The sequence below is a fragment of the Lepisosteus oculatus genome, unplaced genomic scaffold (assembly GCF_040954835.1).
Source record: "Lepisosteus oculatus isolate fLepOcu1 unplaced genomic scaffold, fLepOcu1.hap2 HAP2_SCAFFOLD_67, whole genome shotgun sequence".
Taxonomy (NCBI): Eukaryota; Metazoa; Chordata; class Actinopteri; order Semionotiformes; family Lepisosteidae; genus Lepisosteus; species Lepisosteus oculatus.
This window is the reverse complement of record NW_027168224.1, coordinates 447,501-472,222: the sequence shown is the minus strand read 5'-3', so window position 1 is coordinate 472,222 and position 24,722 is coordinate 447,501. Positions and strand designations below refer to the sequence as shown.

The 24,722-nt window shown below is 46.5% G+C and overlaps 9 non-coding genes across 9 annotated transcripts; 4 read left to right on the top strand and 5 right to left on the bottom strand.

Moving 5' to 3' along the window:
* Positions 1–12,369: 12,369 nt before the first annotated feature.
* trnae-uuc (transfer RNA glutamic acid (anticodon UUC)) lies at positions 12,370–12,441 on the bottom strand. Its single transcript has one exon. It is a non-coding gene; the product is annotated as a tRNA-Glu (tRNA).
* An 847-nt stretch (positions 12,442–13,288) lies between these two features.
* On the bottom strand, positions 13,289–13,361 carry trnav-aac (transfer RNA valine (anticodon AAC)). Its single transcript has one exon. It is a non-coding gene; the product is annotated as a tRNA-Val (tRNA).
* A 1,197-nt stretch (positions 13,362–14,558) lies between these two features.
* On the top strand, positions 14,559–14,630 carry trnad-guc (transfer RNA aspartic acid (anticodon GUC)). The gene has a single exon. It is a non-coding gene; the product is annotated as a tRNA-Asp (tRNA).
* A 1,158-nt stretch (positions 14,631–15,788) lies between these two features.
* trnae-uuc (transfer RNA glutamic acid (anticodon UUC)) lies at positions 15,789–15,860 on the bottom strand. Its single transcript has one exon. It is a non-coding gene; the product is annotated as a tRNA-Glu (tRNA).
* A 201-nt stretch (positions 15,861–16,061) lies between these two features.
* trnah-gug (transfer RNA histidin (anticodon GUG)) lies at positions 16,062–16,133 on the top strand. Its single transcript has one exon. It is a non-coding gene; the product is annotated as a tRNA-His (tRNA).
* Positions 16,134–16,707: 574 nt separating this feature from the next.
* trnav-aac (transfer RNA valine (anticodon AAC)) lies at positions 16,708–16,780 on the bottom strand. Its single transcript has one exon. It is a non-coding gene; the product is annotated as a tRNA-Val (tRNA).
* A 1,197-nt stretch (positions 16,781–17,977) lies between these two features.
* On the top strand, positions 17,978–18,049 carry trnad-guc (transfer RNA aspartic acid (anticodon GUC)). Its single transcript has one exon. It is a non-coding gene; the product is annotated as a tRNA-Asp (tRNA).
* A 1,158-nt stretch (positions 18,050–19,207) lies between these two features.
* On the bottom strand, positions 19,208–19,279 carry trnae-uuc (transfer RNA glutamic acid (anticodon UUC)). Its single transcript has one exon. It is a non-coding gene; the product is annotated as a tRNA-Glu (tRNA).
* Positions 19,280–19,480: 201 nt separating this feature from the next.
* On the top strand, positions 19,481–19,552 carry trnah-gug (transfer RNA histidin (anticodon GUG)). The gene has a single exon. It is a non-coding gene; the product is annotated as a tRNA-His (tRNA).
* The last annotated feature ends 5,170 nt before the right edge of the window (positions 19,553–24,722 follow it).

The window sequence follows — 24,722 nt, the reverse complement described above, 5'->3', positions numbered from 1 at the left end:
AGGTCTTGGTAGATTTGCAGTGGTCTGATACTCCTTCCATTTCAAGATGATCGCTTGCACAGTGCTCCTTGGGATGTTTGAAGCTTGGGAAATCTTTTTGTATCCAAATCCGGCTTTAAACTTCTCCACAACAGTATTACGGACCTGCCTGGTGTGTTCCTTGGTCTTCATGATGCTCTCTGCGCTTTCAACAGAACCTTGAGACTATCACAGAGCAGGTGCATTTATACAGAGACTTGATTACACACAGGTGGATTCTATTTATCACCATCAGTCATTTAGGACAACATTGGATCATTCAGAGATCCTCGCTGAACTTCTGGAGTGAGTTTGCTGTACTGAAAGTAAAGGGGCCGAATAATTTTGCACGCCCCACTTTTCATTTTTTTATTAGTTAAAAAAGTTTCAAAAATCCAATAGATTTCGTTCCACTTCACAATTGTGTCCCACTTGTTGGTGATTCTTCACATAAAATAAAAAATGTATATCTTTATGTTTGAAGCCTGAAATGTGGCAAAAGGTTGAAAAGTTCAAGGGGGCCGAATACTTTCGCAAGGCACTGTATGTATATGCTCACTGATTTTTTGGTACATGCCCAGGGCAATAATCATTATGAGGATTTATTTCCATATGTGCTAGAGGTAGTGTTGTGAAATTCTTCAACACACTGGATCGCAGGTTTAAACCCCCTGCACTCTTACTCCTTAAATACCAACAAATGCAGATATGTAGCAATCATATTGTAGCGGACACTCATTTGCCTGTTTCACAAATGATCATATTTTACTAGAGATTCTGTTTGGGATACGGATGTGCATTCTGACAACAATCTCTTTCAAAAAATGATTTTACCTTATCGCAGCTTTGCCCTTCTTGCCTCTTTGGAAAATATCTCCATCTTGTGGTCGTTGTTGGTAATGTCTAGACAATATCTCCATCTTGTGGTCGTTGTTGGTAATGTCTAGACAACATCTCCATCTTGTGGTCGTTGTTGGTAATGTCTTCTTATGCCCTTTTTTATTTTAATTCTCTATTAGTTGATTCTAGTATCTCTACAATGGAGCTGAAAATTTTCCAGAAAGTGGTTGCAAGCCCGATATCATGCGAAGAAACTTCAGGATTCGGGGATTAGTCAATGGATTTTCTTCAAAGTTGGATTTTTGCACTCTGTGGACCAAGAGATGTTGTTCTATAATGTTTTTTTTTTTTTCAAATTTAAAAATATCATTTTTTCATGGAGCTTTGAATGGGATGGATTCACCCTCCTTTAGCCAGGACAGAGCTCCAGGAGCCTGGGTAGGATTCTAGCTTTCTCCCCTTGCAGGCACCTGGCACAGAAGACAATATTTTTTTCCTTAAAATCTTTTTTTTGTGTGTTCCTTGTTGTTCCAAACTTAATTTTAATCACTTTTAATTAGAGATTTTATTAAAAATAGTGCAATAAATGACTAATTTCACAAAAATTAATGTAATATAAAACGGATGTTTTCAACTTTATTGTAGTGTTTTAGAAACTAATATGTCTTCAAAAATGGTTGTTTTTCACTCCTATGAATGAAAACTGTTGTTATATGATGTTTTTTTTTTCAAATTTTAAATGATCATTTTTTCATGGAGCTTTGAAGGGGATGGATTCACCCTCCTTTAGCCAGGACAGAGCTCCAGGAGCCTGGGTAGGATTCTAGCTTTCTCCCCTTGCAGGCACCTGGCACAGAAGACATCATTTTTTTCCTTAAAATCTTTTTTTTTTGTGTTCCTTGTTGCTCCAAACTTAATTCTATTCACTTTTAATTAGAGATTATATTAAAAATAGTGCAATAAATGACTAATTTCACTAAAAATACTAAAAGTAATATAAAACGGATGTTTTTAACTTTATTGTAGTGTTTTAGAAACTAATATGTCTTCAAAAATGGTTATTTTTCACTCCTAGGAATGAAAGCTGTTGTTATATGATGTTTATTTTCAAATTTTGAAAAAGCAAAGGATTCTAGCTTTCTCCCCTTGCAGGCATCGGACACAGAGAACCTCATGGTTTTCCTAAAAATCATTTTTTATGTTCCCTGGTGTTCCAAACTTAGTTTTAATCAATTTTAATTTGTTATGTTACAAACAGGGTAATAAAGTCTTAATTGGACTATAACTAATGTCATATTGTCTGCTACAAAACTGATATTTTCAGCTCTATTGTAGAGATTCTAGAATCAACTAATAAAGAATTGAAATAAAAAAGGGCATAAGAAGACATTACCAACAACGACCACATGATGGAGATATTGTCTAGACATTACCAACAACGACCACAAGATGGAGATATTGTCTAAACATTACCAACAACGACCACAAGATGGAGATATTTTCCAAAGAGGCAAGAGGGGCAAAGCTGCGATAAGGTAAAATCATTTTTTGAAAGAGATTGTTGTCAGAATGCACATCCGTATCCCAAACAGAATCTCTAGTAAAATATGATCATTTGTGAAACAGGCAAATGAGTGTCCGCTACAATATGATTGCTACATATCTGCATTTGTTGGTATTTAAGGAGTAAGAGTGCAGGTTTAAACCTGCGATCCAGTGTGTTGAAGAATTTCACAACACTACCTCTAGCACATATGGAAATAAATCCTCATAATGATTATTGCCCTGGGCATGTACCAAAAAATCAGTGAGCATATATATATATCACTGGGTTGAAGCTAGAAACACAGAATAACTGCAAACACATCCTAAATACAGTGTTCCAGCACCTTTGACCTCATCCAGAACGTATCATTTCTTGAAAGGGATTGCTGTCCGAATGCACATCTGAATCCCAAACAGAATCTCTAGTAAAATACGATCATTTGTGAAACAGGCAAATGACTGTCTCAGGGGCCCATTTCTCATTGTCAGACACATGTATGCAATGCTTTCACTGTGCATTGAGCAATAGGGATCAAAAACACAGCAGGTAAGGTTAGAAGTCATGTTCTATGATCATTTCTTTCAGCATTAGGGACTAAATATACTAAACGTATGATGCTAAAATGTTATTTTTACATATATTAATGTAATAAATGATTGCTTATGCTTTATAAACAAATCTAATTATAATAAAAGCTTAAGTTTTGTATTTATCTTGTACCATAGAACATGATTTTCTTTGTATTTCAAGCCCACAAAGTGTCCAAATGATGCACCTTTGACCTCATCCAGAACGTATCATTTCTTGAAAGGGATTGCTGTCCGAATGCACATCTGAATCCCAAACAGAATCTCTAGTAAAATACGATCATTTGTGAAACAGGCAAATGACTGTCTCAGGGGCCCATTTCTCATTGTCAGACACATGTATGCAATGCTTTCACTGTGCATTGAGCAATAGGGATCAAAAACAGAATGGAAACCAACAAGGATGGGATTTGAACCCATGCGTACAAAGCACAATGGACTAGCAATCCATCGCCTTAACCACTCGGCCACCTCGTCAACAAAACTGGGCTGTCCCAACTGGGTTGGCGCGCTCCAGATGATCTTTTTCTTTTTTTTCCCTCGTACTCGAGGGTCATTTTCCTGTTCCACATGCGATTTCAACATTTTCCTTGGGAGATGTCAAGCCAGCAAGCCACTGCTGTGGTTCAGTGGCCAGCGTGGAGTTCAGTGGCCCTGTTGTACACAGAAAGCACATTGAGCTCCTTGGACATGAAAAGTTCCAGATAAAAGCCATTTGTCATCCTTTCTCTTGGTGTCGATGTTGCTATTGTATGTAAAGGTGGCAACTTGCTCAGCGAGCAGGCGGAGCACACACCGAATGCAGATGTGTCTGAGTGGTGTGTCCAAGTGGCTGCAAAAGGACAGCACTCCCGGGGCGCTGTGGCTTAGTTGGTTAAAGCGCCTGTCTAGAAAACAGGAGACCCTGGGTCTGAATCCCAGTGGATCACCGTGTAGGGAAAACCGGTTCAGGGACGCCAAATATGTGTAGATTAAGCCGACTCAGGGACGCCAAATAAATGTAATCATAGTGGCTCTCTGAAGGCACCAGTTCTGTAGGGTTTGGGCATTTGCTGAGACAATTATTAATTGTAGCAGTAAATCACAAAGTTGATTCTTTTGATGGCTTTAGAGTCCAACCATGCGACATAACTCAAACAACGCACACACACAGGTACTAATACACGAGGATACATTTATTAATACATAGAATATGCCTATAAACCTAACAGATCTTATCGAGAGGGTTATCAGAATACAAAAGGTATATATTCAATCAGTTACAAAGTGTTACACATATCAAGAGGACATACGTTCAGTATATCATTCATTTAGACCGTTTCGTAAAGTGAACTTGGTTACAACTTCTACATTAGATACTCAAAACAAGTACATAACTCTTAGGAATTAAACTGATATCAACTGGTTGGGATAACAATTGAATTCTCGAGCTGTAATGCATTGAAGTTGAATACTCATCCAATCTTTGGGGATTCAGATCTCCTGCGGGCAGAAAGGAACAGTTGCAGGCTGTTGCTGTCCAATCCGCGCTCTCTGGCTCCCTGCCAGGCTGTGCTGTGCGGCTTGCGACGGTGCGCTGCTGATGCTCATTGTTGGCTTTAACTAGCAAAGTTTGTGCACAGGAGAAAAGATGACTGTGGGTCCCAGCAAGTCAGGAAGAGGACCGGTTCGTTCCCGATGAAGAGCTAGTTCTGAATAGTGATTCAGCTGTCCACAGTTCCGACCTGTTCACGAGGCCTGCTGCTGGTTACTCTCTGGCAACCTCCACTCTAGACTCTTAGAACAAAGGAAAGTTCTGGCACTCGGACACACTGGCCGTTCCGTGGTTGTCCGGGCTGAGTCTCAGGATGGTCAGGAGGCGCGCTGCGAGAATGTCCTGCCCTTGGGAGCCTTCTGCTCCTGGGCCGTCCTGCCCTTTAGAATCTTACTGAATCTTGTTGAATCTCCCTTTCTGAATCTGAATCTCACAGGCTCTCTGTGTTGCCTGTTTTTACCTGGAGGAACTTCAGCTCATTGATTGGCTGAAAGTTCCATGGGCATCAGAGTCCCACGTGGGTTACTCGGCCCTACCAGTCCCTGATTGGTTGATCAAGGTGAGATATGAGTCACTTAGTCCTGACACCTAGTAATGCAGTCCAGATGTCCAACTGGCACTCCCTAGACAGATAGGCACCAATGGATAACCATTGATCATGATAGCCAGGCTTAGCTAAGTGCATCCCCCTTTGGGAGCTGTCCTTATCAAAAGAAAACATCTTGCATGAATGGTTTCTCTGTGGCTGCACCACAGAGATGGAGGGTGAGATGGGGCCTCTTTTGGGAAGGCTCAGAACACTTAATTCTTTCTTATTATTAAGCCTCGCCGCTACAACCGCCTATGGCTAGACTTAATTAAATGCAAGTATTCATTTCCTGTCTTTAACACGACTTGTTTTTCTTAAAATGGATGCAACTTGCAAAACATGAAATACAAACCTTGCTAATCAGCGCTAGCAGCTGGCAAAAAAAAAAGAAGTCAGCAATGTTTTTTTTTCTTTAACCTTAACCCTGCTAATGGAGAAGAGTTAAACGACCGAGTCTATGCAGCTTAAACGGTGCGCACGTCGGGTTCTTAGCTGAAAGGGTGGTAAATCACGCTCACCCCAGTCCTTAATCTTTTAAAGAGGATACAAAATTGAACCTAGTCGCCACATCACATACATCCTGTTCAATGATAAAAAGGTAACATCTATCCTCGCTCCAGAGTAAATCTCACGTTGAGGGCATATTTTTTTTTCACTTTACCGTGAATCGGGCTCGGCTGCACAGAGGAGAGAGCAGAGCAATGAGGTCACGGGGACAGGGGAGTCACACGCTGGCGGTTTGAATACGCGGAAGATCACTGAGGGATCCACAGTATATGGACCCTCCGTGCGCAATCAGTCCGCACTCCGGACTCTGAATCCTGCCATCCGAGTTAAGATCTCGGCAGAACCTGAAGCGCAGTTCCTTCTTAAAACGTAATCTGGTGAGCATTTCTAGAATCGTACTTGTATAGATGCAGCCTTTAATGTGTTGCTAGGTTAAAATTGATGACTTCTTTTATTTCAGTAGGCAACTGCCCTCTTGATTTCAGATTGAATTTCTTTATTACAGGGGCGCTTTTATGATGACAGAGTCATGTTCAGGTACTTTGCTTGATGGAGGAAGCTCATTTCGGACTCTGTGATCTGCTCACCTGGAAAGGTCTGCTGTACTACTACAAGAGAGAAGTAGAGTCTGGAGGAAGGGACAATTTTATGATGCTTTGGAAGGTAGTTTTTTTTTTCTTTGAAATCGAAATGAATCAGAATATCAGAGCAAAAGACAAACTCTTGGTTTGGTTTAAAGAGATATGGTTTTAAAACAGACAAAATGTAGAAAACAGGTGTTTCTCACTTTTGGAAAAGAATGGACCGGGGGTATTTTACTAGTTGCAGTGCTGAGCTCACCGGGTTGCAGTCCTGCAGTGTCGCACCAGGGTCAGTGGTGCAATGGATAACACGTCTGACTACGGATCAAATGATTGTAGGTTCGACTTCTGCCTGGCTCGGGTCGTTTTTAAACGCATCAGGCTACTCCCTAAGTAGCCTGTGCTACTTACTGTATTGTAATCGTACCCAGTAAGAGATTTCCTTCATGTAAATGAACTGCACCTGACAGCTTTAGAAAAACACCTGGGCTCAGTACGGTGCTGAGAGCTCAGCGTTGCTGTTGTTCTAATTAGCACGCACTGCATCGGCTATGAACCCGAACTTTTCAATTATTCCGATCAGTAAGTCAACACGTAGTCCACATGAAAGGTAGAAATATTCTCTTGTCTGTCTCTTGTTTGTATAGAACTGAATGTCCCTGACAATGTACTGTTAGTTTTAATTGAAGAACGGCATTTGTGTTCAAATATACCAGACAAGTTTACGTAACTGCTCATGCGACACTCAGTTGTAATTAGTCAAGAAATAAAGTCGAACAACAGCTGCGGGTTTGATTCTGAACGTATGAGATTGCAGCGCCTTTTACTTCCATTGACAAATGATAGAGATTCGAAGAGAGATCCTTCAGACCAACAAGCAAACCCACGGCTATTTCGGTTTTCTATCTAGGCAACGTTGGTGTCTGCAATAGCATACATGAAAGCGTGATGCAATTTCTGTGGCTACATTTGTTGCACATCATGCACAGTAAGAGTGTTTCTAACACCAAATAAAAAGTCAACAATTAGCGATCACGCCTTCTCCTCAGTTAACCCACTGAAACCCTTGCTGTTAACAGTTCTTTAATGCGTGCTTTACGAGCACCTACATATCGTGTCGGTTCTTTCAGCTTTATTCATTAGGTTTTCAAAGGCATAAGTAGAGCACCAGAGGTGCGAACGCAGAATGTGTGGTAATCTGAAGAACTGCTTTCCATGGCAGCGGGTCCAAGCGATTTAGCATTTTTATAGTACCGGGAAAGGAGAAGCGGCACTTTGCCTTTGCCGCGCAGGCACAAGGCGACGTGCGGCAGACGCCGGAGTCGGCAAGTTCCGGACCTGCGCGGGGAAGCCCCAACGCATTTCGAGTCCATCGCCTTAACCACTCGGCCATGACAAAAGCGAGCTCGCTGCCGCCGCATTCCTCCTATAATCTAACACGGAGTGTCGAAGCAGTAATTTACGTCATCCTACCACTGCAACACGGGGAATAGAGAGAAATGAGCACACGCTACGAATCGTCTCAATCACTCCCTAGAGTCGTAAGGCGCATTGAAGGGTGCACCCCCATCATTAATCGTTGCGCCTCTGTGAAAGGAAAGCTCTTGGGCAGTCTTTGAAACAGCTCGGATGAAACACTTGATTGCTTCCATGTGCATCTGGAGCCCACCCAGTGGGCAAAAGACGTATAATATACGTCTATTAAACGCATACCTTATACGTCTAAATGTGGTCTACAATTCGTCTAGAATGAAATTCTAATATACGTCTAAAGTTATACGTCAATTATACGTCTATGTTTAGACGTTCATTATACATAAATGGTTGGAGTTCTATTATACGGATAAATTTAGAGGACTATTATACATATATGGTTGGAGTTCCGGATAACTTTAGAGGTCTATTATACGGATAACTTTAGAGGACTATTATACGTATATGGTTAGAGGTCTATTATACGTATAACTTTAGAGGTCTATTATACGTATATGGTTAGAGGTCTATTATACGTATAACTTTAGAGGTCTATTATACGTATATGGGTAGAGGTCTATTATACATCAAAGATAGATTTTATAGGTGTAGAAACAAGTAAACCAAGCCAATGATTAGATTTAGAAATGTATTCTGAAAATACACATTCACACCTGAAACATATGTATTTCAAATTATACATTGTATACAATCAATCAACAATCAACATATGGGCAATAATCATAAAAAAACACAACTAGTCTTAAACTTCAGCTACAAATTCTGGTAACATGGCAATATACAGTATAGTAATGACAAACACAAAACTAATTATATTAACACACTAACTCAAAACCACATTTTGATTCAAATATACATTTTAAAATGTACAACTTCTATATTTCCAAGAAAAAAAAATATTACAATGGAAGTTAAGATGATTTTTTTCCACTATTTGCAAACCCTGTCTAATTGTCCTAACAGTTAGAACCAAAAACCTATTATTTTCAGTGTCCAGATCTCCTGGCCCCCTGTCTTTCATATGCATTCTTCAAGTAACACATTGCATGCTCCTTTATTTCTTTTTCTGTTGATGTAGGGTGGGACTTCAGCACCGCAGCTAGGAGAAAATTATATAATATTACTTCCCAAATAAATGATGATTAATATCTTCTTTAGTATAATCTAAAAAGTGAACGGTTTACTAAGCTCAAAACTGAAATAAATGTATAAAATTTGGCTTGCATCATAGCAGTTGAGCAATAAAGTCTGTCCTAATTAAAGAGTACCCAAAGTTTGAAAGTACAACATAGAATAAGAATAGAGAAACGGCAAAACGATTTTGTGTCATCTTCCCCATTCACACTATTTTATGTGCCATTTTTTGCTTATTCACGTACTATTTTAATCAAAATAATATTAAGAAAGATCTGTATGTATTCAGATAGTATTATTATTGTTCATACTTACTCGTCAAAAGAGGATTGCTGAGATATTTGCGGATATACTTCTACGTTTGAAAAACGTGTCCAAAATTGTGACCAACGAATACTAGCAATGCATTGTGGTATATAACCGGAAAATATGCTGGGTTCGATATTTTCTCAACGTATGCGTTTATTAATGTTGTCGATATTATGGTTGAAATATAACATTGATAATACATCGCGGCTATGTGCCCCCTGCTATGAGCTGATGTGCAATTTTAACGCATGTAGTTAGTAAGGATCGGTCACTGTTGTATGGTATTGTAACGCTTACGGCCGACAAGCAGTGTGTGTAAGAGCCGGCGTACCAGAGCGGGTGACGTCACCGCCCTTCCCTGTGATAGCAGGACCACAGCTACTGGGCTGTGGAGAGATCTCTCTTTGGCTCACGGGGCTAGGTCGCTGCAGAGAGACGCGGAAGTCCCGGGTTCGAGCCCCGGGCGGTGCAGGGGCCGACCTAATGCGGCAAGGGCGCCCGCCGGAGCCCCCGTTGCGTTACAGTATTATATATAATGACATTATGGAATAGGATGGGGACAGGCCTGGCATCACGGGGGGAGGGGGGAATGTTGCCCCTTCAGTTTTGGGCAAAAAGATTTACCTAACTTAATTTGCGCCCTAAAAAAATAGTTGTACTTTGTCAATGGTCAGACAACACTAAATGACAGGAACAGTCACTCAGTCTGTTTGATGGGCAGGAGGGCTATCCGTCCAGGAACTGCACATATCAGTGTCGTTATTGAGTGTCAACATTACGATCCTGTTTGCTCAGGTGGACCGATTCCTTGCAGTAGTTTATCATTATACTTAAAATCGTTATATAACTAGGACTAGTTATAGCAGTCTGTGCTTTCTGTTGGTTTTACAACATTTTTTCTTAACGATTCAGAACGTCCATGTAGCTGCAAAAATGAACGCTTATGGTACTTTTCGCTCCAGGCAATACTCTCCAGTGAGAGTGACGAAAAATGTGAAACTGAACTTCATCGCAAATACCAGATTGCTAGTCGATATCTTCTATCATAAAGCACTAATTAATGGCATAGCTGCGAGATTTCATTTGGGTAGCTGCACCGTACAGCTCCGTTTCAACCGAAATATCACCCCCGCTCAGAATTTCAGACGCCCCCCTACAGATTTTTCCCCGGGCACCGCGCACTGATGGGGGACGGGGTTTCCAGGAAATGGTATCAACTTTTCTCAAGAAAATAAAAATAGAAACTCTATAGGCACTCAAACATTTTACTGTTTTTTTTTCAGGCAGGTGGCAAGACCCCTCCGCAAAACCCTTGTATGCCAAGCTGTGGGCATTGATTCGTCGAATATACGTATATTCACGGCGAAAATACGGCTATACGTATATATACGTCGCCTCGACGTATAATCAACGTCGATTTGCAACCGTAAAATCGACGACATTAATAAATGCATATATAACGTCGAAAACACATCTAACACTAGGAGTATACGGCACTCTGCACAGTGTACGAAGTAAATTATTTTCGCAGTAATTAATTTACACGTGTATAATAAATATAGTAAATATAATTAATTACTGCGAAAATAATTTACTTCGTACACTGTGCAGAGTGCTGTATACTCTTAGTGTTAGATGTGTTTTCGACGTTATATATGCGTTTATTAATGTTTATTTCACACTGTCGTGCACCTTTTCATTGCTCTCGCTTTCAGAGCCTCCGCACGGCACACGACTCGACTTCAGGAAGCACATTGAAGTGAAAGCAGGGAGCGCTGCGACATGCACTGTGCAGATCCCGCCACACTAAGAGGTATATAAGCGTCAAAGGCAAGTCATTCCGAGTTGGTCGTTTGTGTTTTCCGTTCAGACGCGAAATGCTGAAATGATCTCTCGGCTCCTCGGTTGTCATTTCTGCTCCGTAAAGGAATCACAGCACGCGTCGCCTTCCAGCTCGCTGGGTCGGGACACGATGCCGGGGGTCGGAGCGTGTGCTGTCTTCATTGTTAGTATAGTGGCAAGTATCCCCGCCTGTCACGCGGGAGACCGGGGTTCGATTCCCCGACGAGGAGTAGCTTTTCTTTTACCTCCTTAGAGAAAGGACTGCCTTTCACTTCTCTGTTTTCTAACACAGCGTCGTGCACCTTTTCATTGCTCTCGCTTTCAGAGCCTCCGCACGGCACACGACTCGACATCAGGAAGCACATTGAAGTGAAAGCAGGGAGCGCTGCGACATGCACTGTGCAGATCCCGCCACACTAAGAGGTGAGTGGGTCTGTTCGATGCACAAAGAACGCTTTGATAAGCGTCAAAGGCAAATCATTCCGAGTTGGTCGTTTGTGTTTTCCGTTCAGACGCGAAATGCTGAAATGATCTCTCGGCTCCTCGGTTGTCATTTCTGCTCCGTAAAGGAATCACAGCACGAGTCGGCTTCCAGCACGGTGGGTCGGGACACGATGCCGGGGGTCGGAGAGAGTGATGTCTTCCTCGTTAGTATAGGACCTGTCACGTGGACCTGTCACCTGTCCCCACCTGTCACGCGGGAGACCGGGGTACATCAGGACGCGCATTGAAGTGAAAGCAGGATGCGCTGCGACATGCACTGTGCAGATCCCGCCACACTAAGAGGTGAGTGGGTCTGTTCGATCACAGCACTAGGCGAATCCCCAATCCCCTTTTGTGCGTGGCGACAGAAGAAGTCTGGTCTGTTTCCGCCCGGTTTCGATCCGGTTATCTTTCGCGTGTGAGGCAAACGTGATAACCACTACACTACGGAAACTGTGGTCGGATGTGCCCAGCGGCCCAGTGCTGAGCTTCGCCAATGCGATTCAGCTGCTTCCAGTGCCTTTATTGGGGTGCGCTGATGGACCGTGCTCTCTCTCCAGAGACCAGCACGCCTGTCATGGACGGAGCAGGAAAGACGGCGCCACATTCTACAGCCCTCTCCACGCAATCGACGAAATCGGGCTACTGAAGTGGAGAAAATCGCCTCTCCAGAAAGTGCAAATATCATCTTGGAGAGTATAAATCCTATTGCCGAAGGTCAGCCCTGTCTACCAGAGTGACCCTCCCACCTCCTGCAGCGATGGTCAGCTCGTCTCACACGCGAGAAGTTTCGGCTGGAAACAAGCGCCCCCTCTTCTCGCACGTTTTGCACGTTGAGTAGTTTTAATGCGGCTCCTTCGTACACAGTGCTGATCTTTTGGAAAGCAGGAGGCAAAATTGACACGTTCCCATACCGGGAGTCGAACCCGGGCCGCCTGGGTGAAAACCAGGAATCCTAACCACTAGACCATATGGGAGTGCACAACCCTGCTGTTCCGGGCATCATGCAAGCAAACTACATAAATATGAGAAAACACGCAAGAGAGTTGTCACTCAGAGTGTCGAAGGGTCGATGTATACTGGGGCTCAGTTGAAATGCAACGTCAGGACTTTCCCGAATTATGTCACACGAAGAGAGCACAGCCTTTTCCGCCCTGCCACGTGTGTATCGGTAACTCGCCGTGATCGTATAGTGGTCAGTACTTTGCGTTGTGGCCGCAACAACCCCGGTTCGAATCTGGGTCACGGCAGAATAGGGGCGTCTGCTTTTACTACTTGCACGAATGAAGGCAAAAAAAAGCCAATTGATGTGAACGAACGGCGCTTTACAGAGGAGTACTGCCTGACTGGATCGTTGATGAACGACAGAGACCACTCCGACCTCTTCTCGGGTTTCTTCAATGACTTACTAAGGATCTTCTTCACATTCGCCCATGCAGGGGAAGCCAGTTACACCAAAGCAAACGCAGGAAAGTGCAATTCAAGCAGAGACCAGGAGGGACCTGTTTACACCGAGAGTGGTCGGAGAATGGAACAATGCGCCCAGCCCTGTTGCTGGAGCCGATTCTTGATGAGATCTTGGGCTCACTAAGAAGCCCCCGCTGGATGCTAATCTTTCTGTTGTTCTTGCAGGTCCTGCGCTGCTTTTGAGCCGACAGAGCTCGTCCTGATCTGTCGGCACAGCCCAATTGCAAATGATCGGCTCCGCATACAGAAGGAACGTGCGTTTGGTACAAGAGTGCATGAAGGCACCGGAAATACATTGGGAACAAATGACCGGTCGCTCAATACCTCTGTGAAGTACAGGGGCGTGCAAAACGAGGCTGTTTCCGCCCGGTCTCGAACCGGGGACCTTTCGCGTGTTAGGCGAACGTGATAGCCGCTACACCACGGAAACCTGCAGGGACTGCTGCTGGTGTCTCGCTTGCGTTTCGGGCTGAGAAAGGGACGCGTCACTTTAGGCAGGGGGCGCTGGAGAGAGGAACAAAGGGCGCGATGAAACAAAACACCGAAACCCGGGATCTTTAGATCTTCAGTCTAACGCTCTCCCAGCTGAGCTATTTCGGCGGTGCACAGAGCCCACAGCCACCTGCTCCAGCCTTCCTGTGTTGCGGCATGAGCGCACCAAGAGTAGCGGGAGAGTGTTGCAGGAACGTCACTCAGAAGGAAAGCCACCCAGGTGCGCCCTCTGAGCTCTGTCCAGCGCATCTTCCTCGCATGGACTCCTGCCTGCGACGGGCAGGAAACAATTAGCAAGAACAGAACAACACCCCATGGGTGTCTCATGACCACACCTTAGGTTGTGACACGTGCAGGTGTGAGGGGTTGCCGGGCTACTTTGGAGCAGAGCTTGGGCGGAGGGAGGGCGGGAAAGCAGACAAAGAGGTGACACCTCAAGGTCTGCACGATCACAGCTCTCCGCCGCCCCAGGCTTCCGCTCGATAAGGTGCTGGACACACCCGCCCCTCCTCACACAGACCGTGGAAAAGCCCCCGAGTCGGAGGGCTCTCTCTTCCTCCCAGGAGCTCTTGGACACGACGCACAGACAGGGTGCGGGGAGCCGCCACCCGCAAACACGGCTCCAGGCAGGACTCCACTCCGTAGGAGCCGCAGAGCAGAGGAGATGGGGGCAGCTTAGCTCCTGTGCAGAGACCTGAGCTGCTGTTGCTGCAGACGCTGTCTTTTCTGCACTCGGGGTAGGAGTGAATGTTGAGTTGCCCTCAGAAATGAAGCAGAGTACTTCAACGGCACGGGTGTGTGTGTGTGCGTGCGCCCTGGTGATTCTGGGAGACAGACCGAACCTGGGCTAAAAGAGAGGAGGCTTAGCCCTCTTCCATTTGCTACTTCAAAGTTGTACAACCCATTTGTATCTGCTAGGCGGCGCAGTTTATCGTGCACAAAGAACGCTTTGAAAAGCGTCCAAAGCAAGTCATTCCGAGTTGGTCGTTTGTGTTTTCCGTTCAGACGCGAAATGCTGAAATGATCTCTCGGCTCCTCGGTTGTCATTTCTGCTCCGTAAAGGAATCACAGCACGCGTCGCCTTCCAGCACGCTGGGTCGGGACACGATGCCGGGGGTCGGAGCGTGTGATGTCTTCCTCGTTAGTATAGTGGCAAGTATCCCCGCCTGTCACGCGGGAGACCGGGGTTCGATTCCCCGACGGGGAGTAGCTTTTCTTTTACCTCCTTAGAGAAAGGACTGCCTTTCACTTCTCTGTTTTCTAACACAGCGTCGTGCACCTTTTCATTGCTCTCGCTTTCAGAGCCTCCGCACGGCACAAGACTCGACATCAGGAAGCACATTGAAGTGAAAGCAGGGAGCGCTGCGACATGCACTGTGCAGATCCCGCCACACTAAGAGGTGAGTGGGTCTGTTCGATGCACAAAGAACGCTTTGATAAGCGTCAAAGGCAAATCATTCCGAGTTGGTCGTTTGTGTTTTCCGTTCAGACGCGAAATGCTGAAATGATCTCTCGGCTCCTCGGTTGTCATTTCTGCTCCGTAAAGGAATCACAGCACGAGTCGGCTTCCAGCACGGTGGGTCGGGACACGATGCCGGGGGTCGGAGAGAGTGATGTCTTCCTCGTTAGTATAGGACCTGTCACGTGGACCTGTCACCTGTCCCCACCTGTCACGCGGGAGACCGGGGTACATCAGGACGCGCATTGAAGTGAAAGCAGGATGCGCTGCGACATGCACTGTGCAGATCCCGCCACACTAAGAGGTGAGTGGGTCTGTTCGATCACAGCACTAGGCGAATCCCCAATCCCCTTTTGTGCGTGGCGACAGAAGAAGTCTGGTCTGTTTCCGCCCGGTTTCGATCCGGTTATCTTTCGCGTGTGAGGCGAACGTGATAACCACTACACTACGGAAACTGTGGTCGGATGTGCCCAGCGGCCCAGTGCTGAGCTTCGCCAATGCGATTCAGCTGCTTCCAGTGCCTTTATTGGGGTGCGCTGATGGACCGTGCTCTCTCTCCAGAGACCAGCACGCCTGTCATGGACGGAGCAGGAAAGACGGCGCCACATTCTACAGCCCTCTCCACGCAATCGACGAAATCGGGCTACTGAAGTGGAGAAAATCGCCTCTCCAGAAAGTGCAAATATCATCTTGGAGAGTATAAATCCTATTGCCGAAGGTCAGCCCTGTCTACCAGAGTGACCCTCCCACCTCCTGCAGCGATGGTCAGCTCGTCTCACACGCGAGAAGTTTCGGCTGGAAACAAGCGCCCCCTCTTCTCGCACGTTTTGCACGTTGAGTAGTTTTAATGCGGCTCCTTCGTACACAGTGCTGATCTTTTGGAAAGGAGGAGGCAAAATTGACACGTTCCCATACCGGGAGTCGAACCCGGGCCGCCTGGGTGAAAACCAGGAATCCTAACCGCTAGACCATATGGGAGTGCACAACCCTGCTGTTCCGGGCATCATGCAAGCAAACTACATAAATATGAGAAAACACGCAAGAGAGTTGTCACTCAGAGTGTCGAAGGGTCGATGTATACTGGGGCTCAGTTGAAATGCAACGTCAGGACTTTCCCGAATTATGTCACACGAAGAGAGCACAGCCTTTTCCGCCCTGCCACGTGTGTATCGGTAACTCGCCGTGATCGTATAGTGGTCAGTACTTTGCGTTGTGGCCGCAACAACCCCGGTTCGAATCCGGGTCACGGCAGAATAGGGGCGTCTGCTTTTACTACTTGCACGAATGAAGGCAAAAAAAAGCCAATTGATGTGAACGAACGGCGCTTTACAGAGGAGTACTGCCTGACGGGATCGTTGATGAACGACAGAGACCACTCCGACCTCTTCTTGGGTTTCTTCAATGACTTACTAAGGATCTTCTTCACATTCGCCCATGCAGGGGAAGCCAGTTACACCAAAGCAAACGCAGGAAAGTGCAATTCAAGCAGAGACCAGGAGGGACTTGTTTACACCGAGAGTGGTCGGAGAATGGAACAATGCGCCCAGCCCTGTTGCTGGAGCCGATTCTTGATGAGATCTTGGGCTCACTAAGAAGCCCCCGCTGGATGCTAATCTTTCTGTTGTTCTTGCAGGTCCTGCGCTGCTTTTGAGCCGACAGAGCTCGTCCTGATCTGTCGGCACAGCCCAATTGCAAATGATCGGCTCCGCATACAGAAGGAACGTGCGTTTGGTACAAGAGTGCATGAAGGCACCGGAAATACATTGGGAACAAATGACCGGTCGCTCAATACCTCTGTGAAGTACAGGGGCATGCAAAACGAGGCTGTTTCCGCCCGGTCTCGAACCGGGGACCTTTTGCGTGTTAGGCGAACGTGATAGCCGCTACACCACGGAAACCTGCAGGGACTGCTGCTGGTGTCTCGCTTGCGTTTCGGGCTGAGAAAGGGACGCGTCACTTTAGGCAGGGGGCGCTGGAGAGAGGAACAAAGGGCGCGATGAAACAAAACACCGAAACCCGGGATCTTTAGATCTTCAGTCTAACGCTCTCCCAGCTGAGCTATTTCGGCGGTGCACAGAGCCCACAGCCACCTGCTCCAGCCTTCCTGTGTTGCGGCATGAGCGCACCAAGAGTAGCGGGAGAGTGTTGCAGGAACGTCACTCAGAAGGAAAGCCACCCAGGTGCGCCCTCTGAGCTCTTTCCAGCGCATCTTCCTCGCATGGACTCCTGCCTGCGACGGGCAGGAAACAATTAGCAAGAACAGAACAACACCCCATGGGTGTCTCATGACCACACCTTAGGTTGTGACACGTGCAGGTGTGAGGGGTTGCCGGGCTACTTTGGAGCAGAGCTTGGGCGGAGGGAGGGCGGGAAAGCAGACAAAGAGGTGACACCTCAAGGTCTGCACGATCACAGCTCTCCGCCGCCCCAGGCTTCCGCTCGATAAGGTGCTGGACACACCCGCCCCTCCTCACACAGACCGTGGAAAAGCCCCCGAGTCGGAGGGCTCTCTCTTCCTCCCAGGAGCTCTTGGACACGACGCACAGACAGGGTGCGGGGAGCCGCCGCCTGCAAACACGGCTCCAGGCAGGACTCCACTCCGTAGGAGCCGCAGAGCAGAGGAGATGGGGGCAGCTTAGCTCCTGTGCAGAGACCTGAGCTGCTGTTGCTGCAGACGCTGTCTTTTCTGCACTCGGGGTAGGAGTGAATGTTGAGTTGCCCTCAGAAATGAAGCAGAGTACTTCAACGGCACGGGTGTGTGTGTGTGCGTGCGCCCTGGTGATTCTGGGAGACAGATCGAACCTGGGCTAAAAGAGAGGAGGCTTAGCCCTCTTCCATTTGCTACTTCAAAGTTGTACAACCCATTTGTATCTGCTAGGCGGCGCAGTTTATCGTGCACAAAGAACGCTTTGAAAAGCGTCCAAAGCAAGTCATTCCGAGTTGGTCGTTTGTGTTTTCCGTTCAGACGCGAAATGCTGAAATGATCTCTCGGCTCCTCGGTTGTCATTTCTGCTCCGTAAAGGAATCACAGCACGCGTCGCCTTCCAGCACGCTGGGTCGGGACACGATGCCGGGGGTCGGAGCGTGTGATGTCTTCCTCGTTAGTATAGTGGCAAGTATCCCCGCCTGTCACGCGGGAGACCGGGGTTCGATTCCCCGACGGGGAGTAGCTTTTCTTTTACCTCCTTAGAGAAAGGACTGCCTTTCACTTCTCTGTTTTCTAACACAGCGTCGTGCACCTTTTCATTGCTCTCGCTTTCAGAGCCTCCGCACGGCACAAGACTCGACATCAGGAAGCACATTGAAGTGAAAGCAGGGAGCGCTGCGACATGCACTGTGCAGATCCCGCCACACTAAGAGGTGAGTGGGTCTGTTCGATGCACAAAGAACGCTTTGATAAGCGTCAAAGGCAAATCATTCCGAGTTGGTCGTTTGTGTTTTCCGTTCAGACGCGAAATGCTGAAATGATCTCTCGGCTCCTCGGTTGTCATTTCTGCTCCGTAAAGGAATCACAGCACGAGTCGGCTTCCAGCACGGTGGGTCGGGACACGATGCCGGGGGTCGGAGAGAGTGATGTCTTCCTCGTTAGTATAGGACCTGTCACGTAGACCTGTCACCTGTCCCCACCTGTCACGCGGGAGACCGGGGTACATCAGGACGCGCATTGAAGTGAAAGCAGGATGCGCTGCGACATGCACTGTGCAGATCCCGCCACACTAAGAGGTGAGTGGGTCTGTTCGATCACAGCACTAGGCGAATCCCCAATCCCCTTTTGTGCGTGGCGACAGAAGAAGTCTGGTCTGTTTCCGCCCGGTTTCGATCCGGTTATCTTTCGCGTGTGAGGCGAACGTGATAACCACTACACTACGGAAACTGTGGTCAGATGTGCCCAGCGGCCCAGTGCTGAGCTTCGCCAATGCGATTCAGCTGCTTCCAGTGCCTTTATTGGGGTGCGCTGATGGACCGTGCTCTCTCTCCAGAGACCAGCACGCCTGTCATGGACGGAGCAGGAAAGACGGCGCCACATTCTACAGCCCTCTCCACGCAATCGACGAAATCGGGCTACTGAAGTGGAGAAAATCGCCTCTCCAGAAAGTGCAAATATCATCTTGGAGAGTATAAATCCTATTGCCGAAGGTCAGCCCTGTCTACCAGAGTGACCCTCCCACCTCCTGCAGCGATGGTCAGCTCGTCTCACACGCGAGAAGTTTCAGCTGGAAACAAGCGCCCCCTCTTCTCGCACGTTTTGCACGTTGAGTAGTTTTAATGTGGCTCCTTCGTACACAGTGCTGATCTTTTGGAAAGCAGGAGGCAAAATTGACATGTTCCCATACCGGGAGTCGAACCCGGGCCGCCTGGGTGAAAACCAGGAATCCTAACCGCTAGACCATATGGGAGTGCACAACCCTGCTGTTCCGGGCATCATGCAAGCAAACTACATAAATATGAGAAAACACGCAAGAGAGTTGTCACTCAGAGTGTCGAAGGGTCGATGTATACTGGGGCTCAGTTGAAATGCAACGTCAGGACTTTCCCGAATTATGTCACACGAAGAGAGCACAGCCTTTTCCGCCCTGCCACGCGTGTATCGGTAACTCGCCGTGATCGTATAGTGGTCAGTACTTTGCGTTGTGGCCGCAACAACCCTGGTTCAAATCCGGGTCACGGCAGAATAGGGGCGTCTGCTTTTACTACTTGCATGAATGAAGGCAAAAAAAAGCCAATCGATGTGAACGAACGGCGCTTTACAGAGGAGTACTGCCTGACTGGATCGTTGATGAACGACAGAGGCCACTCCGACCTCTTCTCGGGTTTCTTCAATGACTTACTAAGGATCTTCTTCACATTCGCCCATGCATGGGAAGCCAGTTACACCAAAGCAAACGCAGGAAAGTGCATTTCATGCAGAGACCAGGAGGGACCTGTTTACACCAAGAGTGGTCGGAGTATGGAACAATGCGCCAAGCCCTGTTTCTGGAGTCGATTCTTGGTTAGATCTTGGGCTCACTGTTGTTCTCGCAGGTGTTGCGCTGCTTTTGAGCCGATAGAGCTCGTCTTGGTCTGTCGGGACAGCCCAATTGCAAATGATCGGCTCCAGGTACAGAAAAAACATGCGTTTGGTACAAGAGTGCATGAAGGCACCGGAAATACATTGGGAACAAATGACTGGTGGTTCAAGACCTCTGTGAAGTGCAGGAGCGTGCAAGAAGAGGCTGTTTGCACCCAGTCTCGAACCTGGGACCTTTCGCATGTTAGGCAAACGTGATAACCACTACACTACGGAAACCTGTAGGGTTTGTTGCTGGTGTATCGCTTGCGTTTCGGGCTGAGAAAGGGACGCGTCATTTTAGGCAGGGGGCGCTGGAGAGAGGAACAAAGGGAGCGATGAAACAAAATGCCGAAACCCGGGATCGAGCCAGGGACCTTTAGAACATACTCTCACGAATCGTTAGAATATGTGCGTTTGATCATCAATTGCGTAACAACCACATTTGTTCGACTTGAGCCATCAAGCTCATAGTTTTCAAATCTTGAAAGCTGTCATTGAGCACATCATAGTCTGCTGTACGCCCCGTAACTTGCGTACTTCAACAGAAAGAAGAGCAGACAGCTCCATAAATATGCGAGGCGCAGAGAGTGCAAGGCGAGCCGCACACGTTTCGGTGGCTGAGAGAGGGCAGTTTTTGCTTCTGCATTTCCCAAGTAAGGACGCATGACAACAAGCGATCGCGGTGCTCATTTACGACATAGTGGTGATGAGTTTTCAGTACGTGTTCTTTTGAACGAGCAATGAGGTTGCTGCCTTGGACAGCTGACTGCACGCTCTCATTGTGCCACGTGATGAGTATTCACCAGGCTCGTTCAGTCATTAGTCACATTCCATCGTTTGCCATAAGCAGATGCTGCAAGGTGATGTGGATATCAGTTCCCAGTCTTGTGGACGAGGACAAAAAGAGCACACAAGGGCTCATCCAGGAGTTGAAGCCAGGACCTCCCGCGCCCTAAGCGAGAATCATACCCCTAACCCAATGAGCCACGGCAGCACTTTCCATTTTATTCTGTCAGCGAGCTTGAGGACGGGGGAGAGGCGTCATTCGCTCGTCCAGTCAGACCTTCATCAATAAGTCAAGAAAGCCGCAATTACACGACTGCCTTGCAGACGAAGGGCAGTGAACTGCACCCGGTAAGAGGGGAACAAGCGGCTCTAGGCGACACCGAGGCATAACCCTAGCGAGGGGGGTTAGCTTGCATGGTACAGCGCTCGCTTTGCATGCGAGAGGTAGCGGGATCATTTCCCACGTCCTCCAGGTGTGTGCTTAGAGCTTGATGTGCCGAAAGGTGTCCTTTAGCCTGTGGTCACGCCTTGCATGGAGAGCGTCATGCAGCTGTCAATCATTTCGCAGCCACGCCCCCTCTTCATCTTCTCTCTGCCTTAAGCGTCTCAGCCACTCTCTCTTGACATTTCATGTCAGCATGTCAGAAGTCCGAGTGACGTTTTTAATGGCTGAGTGAGGGCACGATGCTGAAGCAGAGAGGTCACTTCAGCCAGAGAGACTTGTGTTAGGTGAGATCTGAAAGACGGACTCGCAACAGAAACAGACCAAAAAAGTATCGGTGAGATCAAAAGGCAAATGCAACATCCAGCAGAGGGCGTCTAAAGATTAGGGAACGGGCGACTGAAATCCATATGAGGCAAACTTTCCGGCTGTGTACTGCAGCTGGCCTCGTTGGCGTAGTTGGTAGCGCGTCAGTCTCATCGTCTGAAGGTCCTGAGTTTGATCCTCACACGGGGCAGGGCTGCTTCCTCTCTTGCTCTTTTCAAACACTTGCGGCAACTGTTCGCTCATAACCACGTCTGGAATGCGTGACCTTTACACGGGGGAGAAGCAACGCCGCATCCCTTTTCTAAAGAACATTAACATTCAGAAATAAGTCAAGAAATTTGACATTACTTTTGCTGTCAGCCTGCCTACGTTGCCAAAGAAAGATTCACTCGGCGTCAACATGACAGAACAGCGATCACTTGAAAACACTGTTCCACACTCCGTAAGCAAGAACTTCAGTGTTTGCAGTCACCCGATATGCCGATAGTCAAAGGAGCACAAAACACAAAGCGTCAAAAGACAAGATGAGTTGATGGAAAGAGCGTTGAATTGATGAGCACAAAAGTTCAGCTCGTACAATAGGCAACGAAGGTCCCGGCGTCATCATCGCACTTGAAAGGACTGCCTTGCAGACTAAGGGCAGTGGGAGGTTGCTGTTTTGAGATGGAGGCATTGGGATGGTGGGCCGAGATCTATTCTTCTTAAGGAATTCTTCATCGTGAAAGGTCATCCAAAGAACTTACAAATTTTTGGGACTCAGGGAATCACGTGGTTCCGGAAGGGAGTGAAGTGCTCAAACACATGACATGCCCCCTTGATCTCACATGCACAATTCTGCTGCAACATGCACAGCTACCATCCACACCAGGCAGTGGGGCTTCAGCAGAATTTGCTACGCCACCTGCAATTACATATCCAGCTGCACACATATACATGGCCCCTCTGTCCTTTTCAGGATCTCAATAAAAAGCATAGCGTGGTTTTCCTGCAACCCGATTGACCGCATCTCCCTCAGAATGTGCCCCGTTGCATTCATTGCTGAAGCAGGATGGAGGCTAACGGACATGCCAGAACAGTTAGGCTCAGCGATCTCTCCAAAATATTGTGGTTGTAGTGGAAGAAATATGGTTTAAATTGTACCTTGGTATTTCAAACTCTCTCTAGAATGTGATCCATTTCTATTTTATTTTGACAGGAACTGGCTAATGACACTAGATGAAAAGAGAAGAAAGAAAACACAACGTTTCGGCCGTGGAGCCTTCTTCAGGTGTGAGGGCTCCACGGCTGAAATGTTGTGTTTTCTTTCTTCTCTTTTAAGCATGGAATAGACCTATTACTTGTTCCTTTGCAGCCTACGCATGCTGACACAGCTCCCCACCTGAACTGCTAATGATGCCTGGTAGTTTGTGGTACTTGGGTATTGTCTTATGTTTGCTCAAACTGCATATGTGTGATTGCATATTTTTGGGTATTTTCATATGTCAATATTTAATTCACTGACATTCCTGTATGCTTGGAAGAAAGGTAGATTGGATTTGGCACAGGACGCCTGCCCATATTTGTTGATCATTGTTGGGCTGGAAAAACAATGATAAAAAGTGTATGAAAAAAGCTCTCTCCAATATTTCCCTTCTCTTCGCCATGGTTACACTGCCCGTTCTTTCCGTCTTTTGTCCTTCTACAAAGATTCCAGGGCTCTTTTTCCACCATAATATCAGAATATTTTTTTCTCTTTTAAAGGCTGTAGGTGGGGTGTGATGGACTGTACCACTATCATAGAAGATTTTTTCAGGACACATCGCAGTTCCATAGTAGAATTTATCAATAGTAGAATTCCATAGGACATTATTTACCAACATATTACCCAGTGTGAGACTCTGCCAGTAAACCTCAGAGCATTGAGTTCTCCACTGATAAAGATGGCTGTCTGAAGTCATGAAATCCACTGCTGGGATGCCTGAGAGACAGTAATTGAATCTTGGCTGGAATTAGGCTTTCTATTAATGTTGATCTTTGGGAATTATGTGGTAAAAAGGGAAAACTCCTTTACTTTAGTCACTTTGAATGTTCAAATGTACAGAACCTCAAAACTAAGCAATGAAAAAAATCCATCACCACTCTCATGATAGCATAACTCATAGTCTCTGCTGTTGTGTAACAATACACACTTTCAATTTTCTTATCGCCTGTCTCCAGAGAGAATGTTGTTAGTGCTGATGACCTTGAATTAGACCTTGTTGACTCTGTAAAACAATCTTCCTCTGCTTAGATTTTCACTCAGATTGATTTTGTTCTCAGATTATTCCTGGCAGGACTGAGTTTCTAGGAAATGAAAAGTGAAAGAAAAAGTACAGAAGATCAGCCCTTGAATATACAACATTGTGCAGTGAGATTGTTAAATGTATTAGCTGCTATCCTGAGTTAGAGCCTGTCGTGGTAAGCAGTGGATGACAGGATCTAGCACAGATACTAATGAAACACTGTTAATGAAAGATAAAACACTTGAGTCTTATTTTAGTTTTCCATTTCCCTTTCATTTGTGATGTACTGTACAACAGGCCACAGAACATGCACAAAAACAGATATGCACACATTCACACCAGGCAATGACAGTCTGCCCAGTCAGAATCTGAGCTGAGGTATCAGAATTCTGAATTCCCTGAATTCTGTCATGGATCATCCACAATAAGGGCAATGTTTGAACACGAGGATCCCCAGGAGAGAGCCTAGTAACATAAATCTTGGAGCAAAAGCAGATGATTAACTTCATAGTTTGTGTGGTTGAGCCAAAGTTGAGCATGAGGATATGTGAGTCACCATTCTTAGAAATGGATCCAACTTCAGACAGGCGTCAAAAGTAAGAGTATACAGTGCTGGGGCAATGACACTTCAATGATCAGAAGGATAACAAGAGTTTTAATGCATTGAAATTGATTTTCTGGTGATGCACACTGTCATGGAACTATTAATTTTTTAAGGATCACTTACTGACGTCAGACAGCTGCCAATTCTCCAGACTGGAAGGATGAACAGTTTATCCCCCTAGGTACCATATTTCCATATTTCGAAGCATTGGAATAATACATGTCATACAGCAACATAAAAACAGGAAGACAAGTATCACAGCCCCTATAATCGGTGTTAGTAACTTAAAAGAAAAACATTCCCCCTGGCCCAAACTGTGATTCTAACCAGGAGAGAAAAGCCGGTGTATCTTTTATGCCTCTCTCTTTAT